Genomic DNA, 15,619 nt, shown 5'->3' with positions numbered 1-15,619 from the left:
TCCCTGAAGCGTAGGGATTTCTTAACTAAAGAAAATTTCAAATCCATAGACAGTATTAAAAAAGAAAACTGTTCTTTTTGTATATTTATGATAGTTAATTCAGTGTGGCGAATGTTGAGTTAATTCTTCTCTGTTTAGGGAGGTCAAGGTGGTGCAGATCTGCATGCTTTCAGAGGACTGCAAAGCAGGGCATCAGGGCTCCTGGGCGCAGGAAGACTTCTTGGGGTGAGCAGGTAAGTGGGCATGGGTTAACACTGAGGCTGAGATGAAGAATAAAGTAATAGTTCGCTTCAAACCGAGCAGGATCAGCAGGGTGTTAGCAGAGTGAACCTCACTGACAAGACAGAATCCAAGTCATGGACCTGCCTATAACTCAGTCTCCGCATCGAGGGGGTCTCTCGACTACTGTCCAGCACTCGTCCTTCACCCCACACAGAAAGCTGGGAATTGCAGAGGAGGATGGACCAGGCCAAAAGGCCAGGGTTTGGCTGGAAAGACTGCAACTCACAGGGGTAAAGGGACTCAAGGCTCTGCTTTCTCCTGTATGAGAGCGCAGTGGCAGCAACTGGTGATGGTGTGTGTCAGGGGACCAGGCTGGGGGCTGCTGGCAGCCCCAGGGTGACAGTTACCAAAGCAGAGACACTGCTATCATTAGAACCTGGGCTGTGATTTCCTCCCATGACTGGTACAGTCCAGGAAACAGAGCTAGGCTACCTTCATAAATACATCAAACTGAAAGCTATTTCCTTTTTCAGGGGGTTCCTCAGTGCTAATGATAATATCTTTTTTTGTTTGTTTGTTTTTTGTTTTTTGTTTTTTTTTCCAGTACCAGGAATCGAACTTACCACCTTGCGCTTGCCAGGCAGGTGCTGTGCCGCTGAGCTAAATCCCCAGCCCCATAATATCTTTTGGAATCTGTAAAAAATGATAATGGAATCCAAGCACTCTGGGAGGCCGAAGCCAGCAAATTGGAAGTTTGAGCCCAGTCTAGTCAACTCAGCAACTTAGTGAGACCCACATTATTTTTTTTTTATTCAGAGGTTTATTTCTGTTGTAATTTGGGTTTACATTTTTATTGTTCATGTAAGTATCAATTGAATATAAAAATGTCATGAAAATCAAAAACCAAGTAATTTCATCCTAGACTACCGCAATTCCATCCTTGAATTCTTTTCTAAATATAACGAACTGTAAATGTTCAGGGCTGCCTCTTTAAGACAGTGTTCAAAATTAATTTCAACAGTGTGTTCAACATAGTTAACTATGTTTGCATCAATTAAAATGTTTATTAATGAATGCTACCATACAAGAAACAGCAAAGGTAAGTCATCGTTACGGAGAAATCCACTAGAGTGGGCGCAGACTTGTTTAAAAAGAAGTAATAAACAATAATACTAAAATGACTGCATTTTGATCCCTATACTCTTAAAGGAGTGATAGCTTTTCTTTGAATTTACAACTGGAAGAATGCCATTAACAGAACTAATACACGCTAGCAAGCGGGCGAAATGAATGTTTCTGGACTTTAAAACTATTGCGCTTGACACATGTGTGGGATTTTTTTTTCAGTAATAGTTTTCTCCAAATATAGAGTGGGTATATTACTGCCAAGTTGCTCTGCTTTATACATAGTTTATCTAATTTAAAAAAAAATCACATAATTTTAAGCCTTCATTTGTTAGACGTCGTAAAGAACTGAAGTTTTGTTAACATTCAATAAATGACATTTAAGTCTCACTTTTTTTTGCTCAATAAATTTTTAAATGCATGATTATCATAACTTAATAGCGTCTTTGTCTTCAGTGCATTGAATTTCCAAACAAACTTTCTCCCTTCTCTTAATACTTCAGGGACTTTTCAAACATTGGGGTCTTTGGCTATAATGCCCCAAGATGTGTTTTCCCCGCGAAACTCTTTTGGTCAGGTCTGTTTTCTCAGCAAGCTGCTCGAGGTCCTTGGCATCCGGGTGCGGTTGATGGCAAAGCAGGATTTCCTGGTCCGGAGCTGACGGTGCTTGAGGGAGATTTTGCAGGCTGCTGGTCCGGGTCCAAGCGGTCTTCCTCCGGCTCAGTGCAGCCGGAGCTGTAATCGGCGATGTCCGCTCCCAGCGCGGGCTCGTCTGCTTCCGGCGCCGCCCTGTGTGCACAGTGCAGGAGACGCTGAAGTGAGGAAGGGTAAAGCTGGGGCGGATCTGCTCCTGGCAAGAGAGCCTCAGAGCGGGCGCGGCGGTGCGCCGCTGTCCCTCACAACGAGAGGGTCGCCATGGTCAGAGTCTTGTCGCAGGGGAGCAGGTGAAGCAGCTCAGCGGGGAGACAGAGTCTCAGGCGCGCAGGATCATCTCAGAGGCAGAAGTGCCAGAGTGGCTGCGGGCACACCTCTGCACAGACAACCTTCTGTGGTAATTTTTTTAAAAAATAAAAAAAGCAGGGCATGTAGCTTACCGTGAGGGCGCCGGGCTCAAGCCCCACTACTGAAGAAAGAAAGAGAGAAGGTAAACCTTCCTTGGATGGGACCAGAGAAATCTTCATGTGAAAGTGGTGGTCCTTAGTGTTTTAAAATTCTGTTTTGTGCCGGTGCACGTCTGCAGGGCATGCTGACCTCGCTGTGGGGAGCTGGTGGACGACGCGACACTTCCTAATTCTCTGCGCTTCCTCTGCCCTCCATGTCTAGACCCCCTCGCCTTCTGCAGAAGACCTGCGCTCCTGTTTCTTTTCACCCATCTTTAATTTTGCTCTTTAAATTATTTGTTTTTGGTTTCCTAACTGCCTAAAGATTCCCTGGGACAGCACAAAAGCTGTCTGTCCTAAGAAACAGATTGTAACCACAGGCCTTCTTCAGAGCCCAGGAGCTGAGTTTATGCTCTGAAACGGATGCTCTAGTCGTCCGGGTAGCTCTGCCCAAAGGGATGGCACGGTCTGGGAATGACTTCTCTCTCTGGCTTCTTAATAGCGCCTCAGTGACACAGATCTCATTTCACGGCTCTGAACTTCAAACCGACAGGGTCCCTATAAGGCTGCCTTCCCCCACCTGGCTTCTCTGAAAGAATGACCACAGGGGTCTCTTGAACATACGTGTACATCTGCACCGGGGCACAATGGCGTGCAGGCTGGGAGCTTGTCATGACGGAGGAGGAGAAACAAGTCATGTCTGTGTCCGTCACCGAGCGCCGGGGACCTGGAGAATAGTGCTACACAGAGGGCACATCCGGTAGCATGGGTTGGCTCGGATTCTCGTAATGAAGTGGGAAACGGTTTGCTCAGGCCCTGTGTGAATTCTGCCAGTCAGACCTGGGTTAGAGCTGGCCTCAGCTTGGTGCAGCTTGACTTGGAAAAGTGCTTGTAGAGGCCGGGGGATGTGGGCTGGACGGGTGGACAGTGGCTGCACCCATCGGGGCCATGTTTCTAGCAGCATTAGTATTGCTTACTGTGTCAGGACTGTTACACAGTCCTGGAGTCTCTCCGCTTCTGGGATGCCCTGGGAACACTCAGAGAAGATACGGTAAGATAACCTTCCCCTAACTGTTCTTCGTTCATTTAGCCAATCATGCTGTTGCCAGGGAACATTTACTGACTGGCGAGCACTGTGCTGCGTGCCAGGAAGGACAGCAGTGAAAAGACAAAGGAGGTCACTACCCTGGGAAAATTTGCTTTTATGGGAGGAAAACATACAAGAAACAATAACTTGGTAAGAATATTGTATATAGTACTTGTTACAGAGGAAACAAGACAGGTCAATAACATAGAATTTTTGGGTGTTAGGCACGGCTGCTTTAGCTGGGGAAGGTCTCCCTGATCCGAAGGATAGGACAGGTTCAGACCCAAAGGATGACAACTGCAGACTTTGGGACTATCCCATGCAAAGGCCCTGTGGTTGGACTGTGTTTAAAGAAAGAGGAGGGCAGTGTGGAGAGCAGACATGGGTGGGCAGGGAGAAGGGGGTAGGGTCGCGACTCCAGCCGAGGTCAGAGCATCCAGCAGAGGGTGCACCGTGGAAGGCTCGCAGGCCTTGCGTCTGGGTTTCGGTCTTCTGACAAGAGCTGGGTGGCTTTCTGGCTCGGTCTTTTAAAATCGTCTTTCCTGGAGACCTTGATTTCATCTAAGCTCAAGGAAGCAGCAGGGGTGAGAGGCTCTGCACCTTGCTCCGGAGTTTCACTTCCAACCTCTGGGCCTCTCTGCCCTGGGTCAGCTCTGCACGCTCAGCTTCTGTGTAGGATTTCATCTCTCAGTGCCTTACAGTTTGGGGTATCATAGACGGGCTCGAAGTTCTTTCAGTCCTCACCAAAGTGGAGTTTACTCACCCTGCTCTTGCATCTGGGCTGGGCCGGCGACTGTTTCAACCAAAGAACGTGGCGGAGTGATGCTGGGACCTTCCACTTCTGCCTGGACAGACAGGCTTTGGAAGCCTCCTCCACTGCATAGCAAGACTCCTCTTTGCGGAGGAAACCCAGTGGCAGAGAGCCGCGGGAGCCGCAGACAAGGAGATCCCAGTCACCAGCATGCCCCGGCCGTGTGCTGGGGACAGGGCGGCGCTGTGGGCGGGCTTGTGTCTAGGAGACACCGTCTGGGGCAGAGACACGCCCTTCCCACTTGCCTTGTCACAGGCTTCAGCATGGCTCTTTGACCTTAAGTGGCTCCGGTTGTAATCCAGTTTGCTTCGGGATACTTCATTACACAGTGATAACTAACTTCAGCGAGGTTGAAACAGTTTGAAAACCACTCCTCTGCGCAAAATCAATGGTTTTACAAGGAATTAGGGACTTAGCTCTGACAGCTCCGGAGGCTGTAGAGGAGAGTGACAGGACACAGGACGTCAGCATGAAATGGTCCTGAGGTGGAATCACCACACAGCTTTGATTCTTGGCCCCATTGTTTCTGTAGGAATACAAATACTGTACAACTAACAATATGCACCCTTGGAGGCTTGGTGTCAGACACTGAGATGTCAGACTTAAAATCAGACACTGTAGAGGTTGGGGATTTAGCTCAGCGGCACAGCGCCCCCTGCAGCGCGAGGTCGTGAGTTCGATTCCCGGTACTGGGGAAAAAAAAAATCAGATACTGTAGGCAGAGACCTTGGCATCTAATAAGAGTTCCAATAAACTGTCACTACTGTGTGTCGTCAGGCCTTCCATGGGGGAGCTCCGGGCAGGTTTCCTGGGTGGGGAGCCTGGTCAGTGGGTCCAATGCCCAGTCACTGACAGGGCCCATGTGGAAGCAGAGGCGTCCACAGCTGCGGGAGGAGGCAAGTTGCCCATACGCACGGAGCTGCTTTAGGTACTGATGTATTACTCTGACATGGTATTTCGTAACACTAGTCCGGTACCGAGAATATTTCCCCTTTTCAATTCCTTCACTTGTTATAAAAGCAAAGCGAAAGTGCTACTGTAGCTGTAACCTTTTGGGCCGGGGATATAGCTCAGTGGCACGAGCGCCTGCCTGGCAAGCGCAAGGTCTTGAGTTTGAGTTCCCGGTCCAAAAAAACTGAATATAGCTATAACCTCTCCAACTTTTGCTGAGCTACCCACCTTCCATTTTGTATTTGTGTTTGTTTTTGTTTCTTTTTAATTTTAGCAGCAGAATGCAACTGTAGCTTTAGAGTATTTGGCAAGCACCAACATATAACTAAATGAGCATTGATTGAGACATCATATTTTGGTTTCCTTTATATTTATTTATTTTGTCCCTTATTAGTTTATTTTTGAATTTGATATAAACATTTCCTTGAAAATAAGGAGGTAAGCAATTTTAAAGAAAAATATGAGGTAAGAAGTTGCACAAGTAGTGTCTGCTGTGACAGAGGTTGGGAGGAAGTTATGCAGGGATTGATGTAAATGCTGAACATCCCACACTTCTCTGTGGGTCCTACTTTGGGTGTCACAGGGAAGGAAAGCTGACAGAGCCTTTTCCTCTGCCACCTCTGCGACCCAGGTACCATAGTCCTCTTGAGCCCAATAGGATCAGGCAGGGGAACAGGATGAGGACAGCAGGAGGGGACAGCAGTCTTACAGCTAAAGCTCCAGTGTGCTGCTAGCTGGTAAGGCTCTCCTTGGTCCCTTCCAGCCAGCTGTGGCATCCAGTCAAACGCATCTTATTTTCCTAGTTCTTTCCACAGCCGTGCGGGCCCAAGAGCCACCAAACCTGCCTGGGACTCCTGCCTAGGCGGTTGTGTCGGCTCAGCTCTCCCTGACCTTCCCAGCCGGCAGCGCTCGCCTCCTTAATGTGCTCAGCACTTTTAGCTGTTCTGTGATAGTCTCAAAGGGCATGGAGATGAGAGCTTTGTGAAAATGTGCGTCTTCTGCAGGAAAGGGCCAGGGAACACTTAGGAAAAGGACGAAAGATCAAAGTGATTTTGGAACAGAAATGAGAAAGGGGCGGGCTATAAAATTTGAATGAACAGCCTGGCAAAAGAAGCAGGTGAAGTGAGACATCTTGGTTTTGCTGTGACAGCTGAGCCGGAGAGGAAGGGTGGGAGCAAGGACGGCGCCCTTCTAGTGAAGCGGCTGCTCAGAAACCAATGTCAGTGTAATCCTGACTGTAACCTCACAACCCAGCACTGCTGATCTTGAGCCCTGAATGTAACCAGAGCATTTGTATCTGCAGCACAGACTTTCTATGGCTCCTTTATCTCCCAGGTATCTGCTTTTTTCATGTCTCTTCCTCCATGAAGTCTTCCTGGATCAACCTCCTAGAATAACAGTCTCCTCTTGTTCTAGCCCTGATCTCACTGGGGTTTAATCACTTACCACTACGTGGAATTTTATTTGATCCTTGTTTATTGCATTCTCTCCTATTAGATAATAACTCCATACCGACAGGGGCTTTGCCTATCACTTTGTATTTCCAGCTCCGCTAGCACAAAGGTGGCATCCAGTAAAAAAAAGTTGGAAGAATGAATTTAATCCATTAATGTTTATGAGACTCCCGGTATGTGCAAATAATAATAGGAATAAAAGATGACTCAAAGGAATTTTTTCTTCAGGAAATACCCTAATTATTATTGTTATAATCACTGCCAGTGTTAGAGGGCTTACTACATGCTAGGCACTGTAGACATCATGTTATCTTTAACAACTAGGGGTAACTGTGAAATAGAAACACACTTAGCCATGGCGTGGCAGACACCGACCTGTCAGTACCATGGATGTTGCTGAGATCTGAGAACCAGGAAATGGCAGAGCCAGAATCCAGAGAAAAGTGTGGCTGACTCCTAATCTCACTGCATGAGTACTTCTTGCCCTACTGTATGCAGAGAAATAAAATGAGCTCTACCGTCCAAGCGCTGTAAGTCTCACGGGGCCTCTGGGGAAGCTGGGCCCAGGCAGGGCCGGGAAGCCAGCCAGCCTGGTCTCCACTGCCATCTCCTCCCAGCAGGTGCTGGGTCCACAGTCTGAGCAAACAGACAAGAGAGAAGTGCAAGGGGCGGGAGAGCGGCGCAAACCGGCAGCTCTGAGCTCCTCTGTGGAAGCTGGGGGACAGCGGGAGACCCCCTGGGTCCTCGGATATTTGCCGGTTCCCGTGGAGCCACGTCCCCTCTCACCTCCCCTGAATGATCCTTTGCTGAGGTCATCCGGCCCTGTGGTGTGGTAGCAGGCTGAGATCTGGCGCAGGCTTTTCTGGGTCCAGCTGTGCAATGTGAATTCTCATTGCAGATGATGTCTGGTACCAACACTGTCGCCATCACCAAAGGCAAACGATGCTCCTGGCCTCTCCACTGTCTCCGGGGTCGCCCCTGTGGTGGTGCCAATCAGTGTCCTCCATGTCTACGTGCGCCCTCTGTTTCCCAGCCCGCCCTGCAGCCCGCCGTTAGAAGAGAGGCCGCTGCTGGTCCCAATTCCTTTCTTCTGCTGTGCTGGCCTTGGGGTCACATTTTCCAGGTTCAGAGTCACAAGATGGAGGCCAGTCTCTTGACCCATGTCCGACAGCTACAGCAAGTCCGTATTAGGTTACACCACTCCGAGCTTGGGTTTGTCTGCTGCGGCAGCTGCCGCTGATCCCTTTGGACCGGTGTGTCTTCCCCATGCACTCTGCTCTGCTGACTGACTCTGGAGTGACGGCTGCTGGAGTAGTATCTGTCAGACCCTTTCAGGGCCAACCACAGTTGGCCTAAATAGACCTCGGCTTGGCTGATGGCACAATTGTATCCCAGAGTTGCTTTGGAGAAAGTAACAATGATAGAATTAAAGATGTGAGTCTGCCTGCTCTGCGATGTGGCACAAATATGCTCAGTTCCTTCCTGAGATAAACCAATAGCTTCTAAATATCCTCTGATTAGGGGCTGGGGATTTAGCTCAGCAGCACAGCACCTGCCTGGCAAACGCAAGGTCGTGAGTTCGATTTCCGGTACTGGAAAACAAAACAAAACAAAAAATCCTCTGGTTAAGTTAAAGCTGACATTTTTGTAACTTATCCTACTAGGTAGGCATTATTCTCCGTGTTACAGGTGGAGCATTGGGCTCAGACACATGGTGACTGAGTGTGGAAGTGGGAATCTGTCTAATCTAGACAGTTCTAAGTCCGGAGCTCGCTCCACTGTGCCTGCCGCTTTGATCAGCGAGTTGCCTCTGCTTGATTCACCAAGGGGGCTACTCCACACGGAAGCCTGGGCATTGACCTCAAGGAGGGTAGGGGCCAGAAGGAATGACCCGCCAGGCGAAGGCGAGAGCCAAAAGGCAATAGTGAAGAGCACCAGTGTGAATGAAACAGACTGAATGTGCTCAGGCACCCGGGAGAGGGGAGAGGTGGAGACCCGAGTGACTGGGAACGCAGGGTTTTCCAGAGCTTGAGCGGAGGGAGGCCAGGAAAGATGAAGACGTGGAGCTCGGGGAGCTCGGATGTTCTGTATGACACAGAACATCCCCACAGGGCACAGTGGGGAGCAAGCTGGGCCAGTGGGCGCAGACAGAAAACTCGCCCGGCAAAGTGAAAGCTGTGTGCGCGTGCGACTGGGTTGGAGCCACAGCGCGGAAGGCCTGGGTGGGCAGTTTGCACGTGACCCTGACACTGGGCAGAACCATGGAAGTAAAAAGGAATCAGTTTTCTGGGAAAAGTCTGGGGAAGGTTTTGGATATGTTGTTTCTTTTAAAATAGAATTATCTGCCGGCAGTGAAAGGTACAGGAGTCTGACTCGGGAAAAATGAAGACCCAGGGTGCGGTTCAGAAGCGATGCCGTGGTCATAGCGCGGAGGTGAACCTGCTCTCCTTCCTCACCAGCAGGTCACCCTTTCAGTACCCACCTCAAGCTTAACACTGGAGGGGAAATGCATTCATGGGCTATTTAAATTCTGTGGTCTAAGGATCAGCACAATTGGCCTCCCTTCGCTGCTCTCCCTGGCGGCCCTCCACCCCAAGTCACCGCATCTTTCCAGCCTCAGTTACTTCATCTGTAAAATGAGGTCAGCGGTGTCTGGGGGACAGCCGTGGTGACTGAGCTCTTCATATATACATATACGTAAACTCTGTCGTAATTATTTTTATAGAATCATTCTGTTCCCCTGCTGCTTCTTTTTCTTGGAGGATGTATTGGGATATCTAATGAGGTTTCATTTTTAGGGTCATTTTATAGAGGACACGTAAGCCGTCTGACCTGTTTGTTCTTGGGTCTGACCGAGTGTCATTGTTTTGCTCAGCCAAAGCTTCACCTCTCAGAGAATGTAGTTATCTGCAGCTGCAGCATTGCGGGTGAGATTTAGAGGCCCTCTCTAGGGGTGAGTGTTCAATGCTGCCCCTCTGAGCAGATACTGAAATATTTGTGGATGAAATGATATGCTCTCTGGGCAGTAGGATATCTGGGGAGCTTTGCTATCAAACCAGATTGGGCCTGACCTGGCCATTCCTGAAGCTGGGTAACGGTACTTGGGGTTTTATTAAACCAACCTGGCTATCTTCATATATGTTAAAAACTCTTCATAATCAAAAATTCAAAAGAAACACACACACACTCACGCACACTCTGTCGGATGTTCCAGCATTTTGGCTGATTCTAGGGAACAGGTGCCGAGTGCCCACCATGCAGATCTCCCAGTCGACCCTGAAATGTGGGGAAACAGCAAAGCTGGTACAACAGAGTAATTTCCTGTGCATGGTAGGGTCTCTTGGAGGACACGGGCCTTGGATGGCTTATTGACAAAAACATCATCCTTTATTGTGAACTGTTATTTTCCTGCCTGAAGATTTCACCTTCCACATGTTTCCCTTCAGTGTCTTTGTTTGCAAGTTACCTTTCCACCACGGCCGAACAAGCTTCCCTTTCAGGCACCACGTGGAAGGACGACAGAGCCCTCCAAAGTAGCAGCTTCCAACTTTTTTGATCCCTAAGACCACTGCAAGACATACAGTTTTATCATCATGTACAATCACAACTGAAATGAATGTTTCTCAAAATAACACTCTTTACCACATTGGATATGTTCTGATATTTTCCGTTCAGTTCTATTCTATTCTAATCTATTCTCTTCCAATATTTTAAAAAGCTGTTGTGATGCACTAAAGTGATTTCAAGATCATGAATGGATTACAGCCTGCAACTTAAAAACAAAATTGGTTAGGGAAAAAGATAGACTGGACAGGAAACTTAACATGAAAACATCTGGCCTGGGACTGCAGTCCCAGGCAGCTGGATTTCATTTGTCTCCGACAGTGGAAAACTCCTCCATAACTTCTTCAGTGCGTGGGTGAAAGGTTAGACCTACAGTGCCGCCAAGTATTGACCAACACACTAAATTTTAGCAGATGTGCTAATGAATGTGCCCATCAATATGAAGAGATCACAAAATACAGGTCAAAGATGGGGATTCATTTGAACTGGGTTGTTACGTGCAATCTTGAGGTTTTAAAACAGTGAAAAATGAAAAATGAAACAGGCCTTATTCACACCAGCACTGTGATTGCTACTCAGAGTGGCACTGTGGTAGATTAACTAATGAGCTACTTGTAACACCCAGCTGAACTGAGTCAGCATGGCACTGGGTGTGGCAGACCCACCTGAGGATTGTTGCCAACAGGATAAAAGGAGAACTGGAGGGGAAGACGGCAGGCTGTTGATCCTCTTGGAGAAGCTTGTCACACTAGCTTTCCTGATATGAACTCGGCTGTTCTCATCATTGGAGCAGCTCGGGTTCTTGCGGCTGCTGAGGATGGCTGTGGTTCTTTTGGAGGCAGCTCTGGTCCTTACCTTGAGCATCACTTCCTGGCTCCAGTACAGACCCCTCAGCCCGCTGGCACAGATCCTTCATCCCACTGGCACAGCCTTTAGCTTCCACCACTGACCTTTGGGCCTTCCCAGTGCTGATCCTTGATACGGACTTGCATGAGACATTGTCACGGGCTCTAGGCCTCCAGCTGGACTCATGCAGGACATTGCCATGGGATCCAGGCCCTCAGCTGGATTGTCTGGGTCTCTAGTGTGTGGACAGATGTCCCACACTCTTTTGCATTTGACTCTTTGGGTAAATATTATAAAATAACTACAAATTGTGTTCTGTATTATATCTTTTCCCTTATAAAACCTGGCTACAACAGGCTCCAGGCAATAGGATGAGGCAGTGCCTGTGCTTCAGGGCCAGAGAAACCCGAACTTGGACCCCAGGAGCTACTGAGCACGTGACCTCAGACACATCACAGACTCTTTGGATCTCAGTTTCTCTCCTCAGAATATGAGAATGATATTGTTGTGTTAGAAACTACATGTAGAGGGCTGGGGATTTAGCTCAGTGGCAAAAGTGCCTGCCTGGCAAGCGCAAGGTCGTGAGTCCAATTCCTGGTACCAGAAGAAAAAACAAAACAAAAAAAGAAGAACAAAAAAGAAACTACATGTAGAATCTATCCCAGAACCTTGACAAGAAGGCAGACCCTCAGTGAGTGCCGTCCCTTTAGGCTACTGCCACAGAGGCTGATGAGGTTTCCTTGGAAGGCTGCTTGGTCTAATGATAAATTATCTGTGTGATAATTTCTATTAATTTACTTTTCCCAGAGTTTTACCAGAGGGGTAAGCAAGCCAGGACACTCACACAAAGAGGGGGGTGAAGTGCCAGGAGAGAAGCCACATTTTCTTGCTAAGTGACATATGCAACATTATTCACAGATTTATTCTTCATTGCGTCAGTCACAAGGGAACGAGGGAAAATAACCACCCCCCTCTAAAACTCTTAGCTGATAGTTCTTAAAGACAGTTAGCTTCCTAGGCACCAACTCAGACCCAGCAAATCAAAGTCAGTCCAGTCCAGTGTCCAGCGATTTACCAAGTCCTTTCCGGTCTGCTCCCTCACGGCCCGCCGCAGCCGTCTCACTCCGTCCTCCTCCCTGCCCCGGCTCTGACCCTCTTCCTTCTTGCCTTTTTTCCCCTCTGCTCTGCACTGCAGCTAGTGCGATGGTTTTTGTAATGCACGGCACAGAGACTCCTGCACAAATCTTCAGTGACTTCTCCATGCCCTTGAAATAAAGTCTGAGCTCCTGACCTCTCTGTCCCCAAGACCCATCTTGATGTTGTCAGCGCCAGCCTTTGCACCTTCTCTTTAAATTGACTGTCCCTGCCCCTGGACTGCCAGTGCAGGGATGGCAGGAGCAGTGTCTCTTCTGCTATTGATGTAGGCCTGATGCCCAGCGCAAATTGGACACTGAATAAAAAAGCATTTACTGGGCTTTAACTAAAGCTTTTCCATAAAACTATGGCACGTGACCTATTTTCTGTGTAAAATGACTTCTATGTCCCAGGCAAATGGTCTCTTAATGTCCTTATTGTGTTTTCTGCTGATGGTGTAGAGATTGAATCAATTGTGCTATAATTCCATCATTTATAATTTGGTACAAGGAGGATTCCAAGGATTTTTGTTTGTGTTTTGCATTTTCAAGAAGTATAATTCTGGCACCTCTCCCATGCCTTTCCAAAGGCTCAGAGTGGGTCCTGGCAGCTACCCATTATTTCTTATCCTGGGCTGTACGTAAATATAGTGGCTGAAGATTCCCCTCAGCAGGGAGAACGTCATGCCTCATGGATTTTACTGCAATGTACTGGATTAAGTACGTGTTTATTGAAGTGTTCCATGCTCTGATTAGAGGCGTCTGTATATAAAGTGCTCCTTGAACAAAAGTTATGGGTAGTCAATTGTAATTTAATTGAATAAGGTTTCATAATTAAGGCAAAACCACTTCACTTAAATAATTGGCTTGAAGCAGTTATCGTAAGAGAGTGAATAGGTTTGCTTTTATTTTTTCTCTGTTACGGGTGTTACCCAAAAGCAGAGTGCTAGTAACACAGTGGTTCTGTAGTATATTCTGCAGTTTGGGTTTCTGTGCTGCACAAGTTCTGGCCAAACATCATCCCGAGAAGGCAGCTAAGAATGTGTCATAATTCCTGAAGGGAGTTTTCCTTTATGATTTAGGCATAAGGTAGAACAAGCATTCAAAATTTTGAAGAGACTATGGGCAGATGGGTAATTTCCCCAAAATTATAGGTAGAGAAAACCCTCCTTACATCGGCCCCCATAATTAAATATCCAGAATTAGAGGGATATTTGCTTGGGTCCAGTAGGCTCGCCTGGGCACCCGGGGACTATCTTTCCACTCCGCCTCCCCGGGTTTACTGACTTCGTCTTGGCCTCCTGGACCTTGTCATCCTACAGCAGCACTGCAGATGACTAAAACGGAAAGAGGCAGCCCAGGCTTTTCATCAAGAAAGAAGAAAAGCCTCCTCAAACCCCTCACAGATGCCTGCTTAGATCTTCTCGGGTGGAACAGGGTTGCATGGCCATCAGGACAGGTAGGCAAGGACAGCGGGGGGCAGGCTTTTCATATCTGGCTTAGACCCAATCCTGCCTGGAAAAAAATCTCCCCTTTTACTCCTTTTTTTTTTTTTTTTTTTTTTTTTCTGGTTTTTGTCCGGTACCAGGAACTGAACTCACGACCTTGCGCTTGCCAGGCAGGCGCTTTGCCGCTGAGCTAAATCCCCAGCCCCTCCTTTTACTCCTTTTTAAACAAATCTTTTTGCAATCTTCCTTTGTCCTGAAGGGCAATGCATATATTTATATCTGTAATTTCAACACAATGCCCCGTTTGTAATATAAAAATAAGAAAAGGAAAGTAATTCAAACAGTTTTCCCCTAGCACTGCTCGTCTTGGAGGAGGAGAAGCTGGACAGGTGAGTGTGCGGGGGGGTGTCAGAGGGGTAACTGGAGGTCCTGAGGCACGTGGCTACATCTCAGCCTCCCACTGTGGATCCTGCCGCAGGAAGACTCAGCGTGGTCCTCCCGCTCCCGCTGGGAACACACAGCATCTCCAAACCTGCACATCTCCTCCCAAGGCCAGGACAGTCATGGCTAAGCACGTGTACAAGGCCCAGCATGGAGCGTGACTGCACACCAACTCAGCAGGGGACCTTCTGCACAGGGCAGGACAGCTGAGACAGCACCTCTAATTGTCAGGACCCATCTACTTGATATTGCAACCAGACCTACTCTCTGAAAAAGCAGAAATGTGGAAGATCTAAAATCATTTGTCTTCCTAGACCTATAGGATTTGACAAGCAATCCACATGGTTGCTGCTAGAATCTTTATCATCTCCCAATACCGGACATATAGAGAGAGTGCTGTATATAAAAAAGGCCCCAGACATACTAAAAGGATTTCTATTGGTGTTGTTGTTGGTTTTAAGATAAAAAAGAACTTAACTTGAAAAACTGGAACAAAACAGCTCCTTTTTAAGGGCTGGGGATTTAGCTCAGCGGCAAAGCGCCAGCCTGGCAAGCGCAAGTTCGTGAGTTCGGTTCCTGGTACCAGAGAAAAACAAACAAACAAACAAAAAAAACAAAAAAACAAAACAGCTCCTTTTTGAAAGTATTACTTCAAACCTATTAGGAAGTTTGAGCCTGGCATGGCGATGCACACCTGTAATCCCAGCACTTGGGAAGCTGAGGCAGGAGGATCTTTGTGAGTTCGAGACCAGCCTGGGCTACAAAGTGAGCTCCAAGCCAGCCTGAACTGCATAGTGAGATCCTGTCTCAAAAAGACAAAAAAAAAAAGGAAGTTTTAAAACCATTTCTAATCTGTATCTTCCAGGGAGTCAAGCGTGCACTGACCCAAGACACAGCAGGGCACAGCTAGAAAAGAGAAGCAATGAGAAACAATACCATGGTTGTCTTGGTTACTTTTCTCTCATTGCTGAGACAAAATACCCAATGCCCAAAATGAAGGAAGGAAAGGTTTATTTAGCTTACAGTTTGTGGAGGTTTCAGTCCATACTTGGCTGGCTCCGAGGCAGAAGATAGCAAAGCAACAAGAGCAAAGGGGGAATGGCAGCCGAACAGCAAACAGCCAGAGCAAATGGGAGGAATGGCGGCAAGCAGCCTCTTTCCCTCCCTTACATTGTTCTTTTTGTTTTTTTGTTTTTCTTCTGGTACCAGGCATCAAACTCATGACCTTGCGCTTGCCAGGCTGGCGCTTTGCCTCTGAGCTAAATCCCCAGCCCTTACATGGTAAACAGGCTACCCCCACCTAAGGGGCGTGTAGCTCTCACATAATCTCCATGCCCTCTTCTTCCACAGGCTCAGGATGTATACAAAGTAAGCACCCTGGCTCCTGCTGGGTCACTTAGCCAAACCTCTAGACTTTCCCAGTTGACACAATGTATC

At 47.8% G+C, this 15,619-nt stretch overlaps 1 pseudogene; it reads right to left on the bottom strand.

Annotated features, from left to right (window-relative positions):
* Positions 1-1,818: 1,818 nt before the first annotated feature.
* On the bottom strand, positions 1,819-7,677 carry LOC102022344 (annotated as a pseudogene).
* Between the last annotated feature and the right edge of the window lie 7,942 nt (positions 7,678-15,619).

This window comes from Chinchilla lanigera, unplaced genomic scaffold (genome assembly GCF_000276665.1).
Source record: "Chinchilla lanigera isolate Chin_1 unplaced genomic scaffold, ChiLan1.0 scaffold00047, whole genome shotgun sequence".
NCBI lineage: Eukaryota > Metazoa > Chordata > Mammalia > Rodentia > Chinchillidae > Chinchilla > Chinchilla lanigera.
Note: the sequence above shows the minus strand (reverse complement) of the source record. Positions and strands in the feature narration are given on the sequence as shown.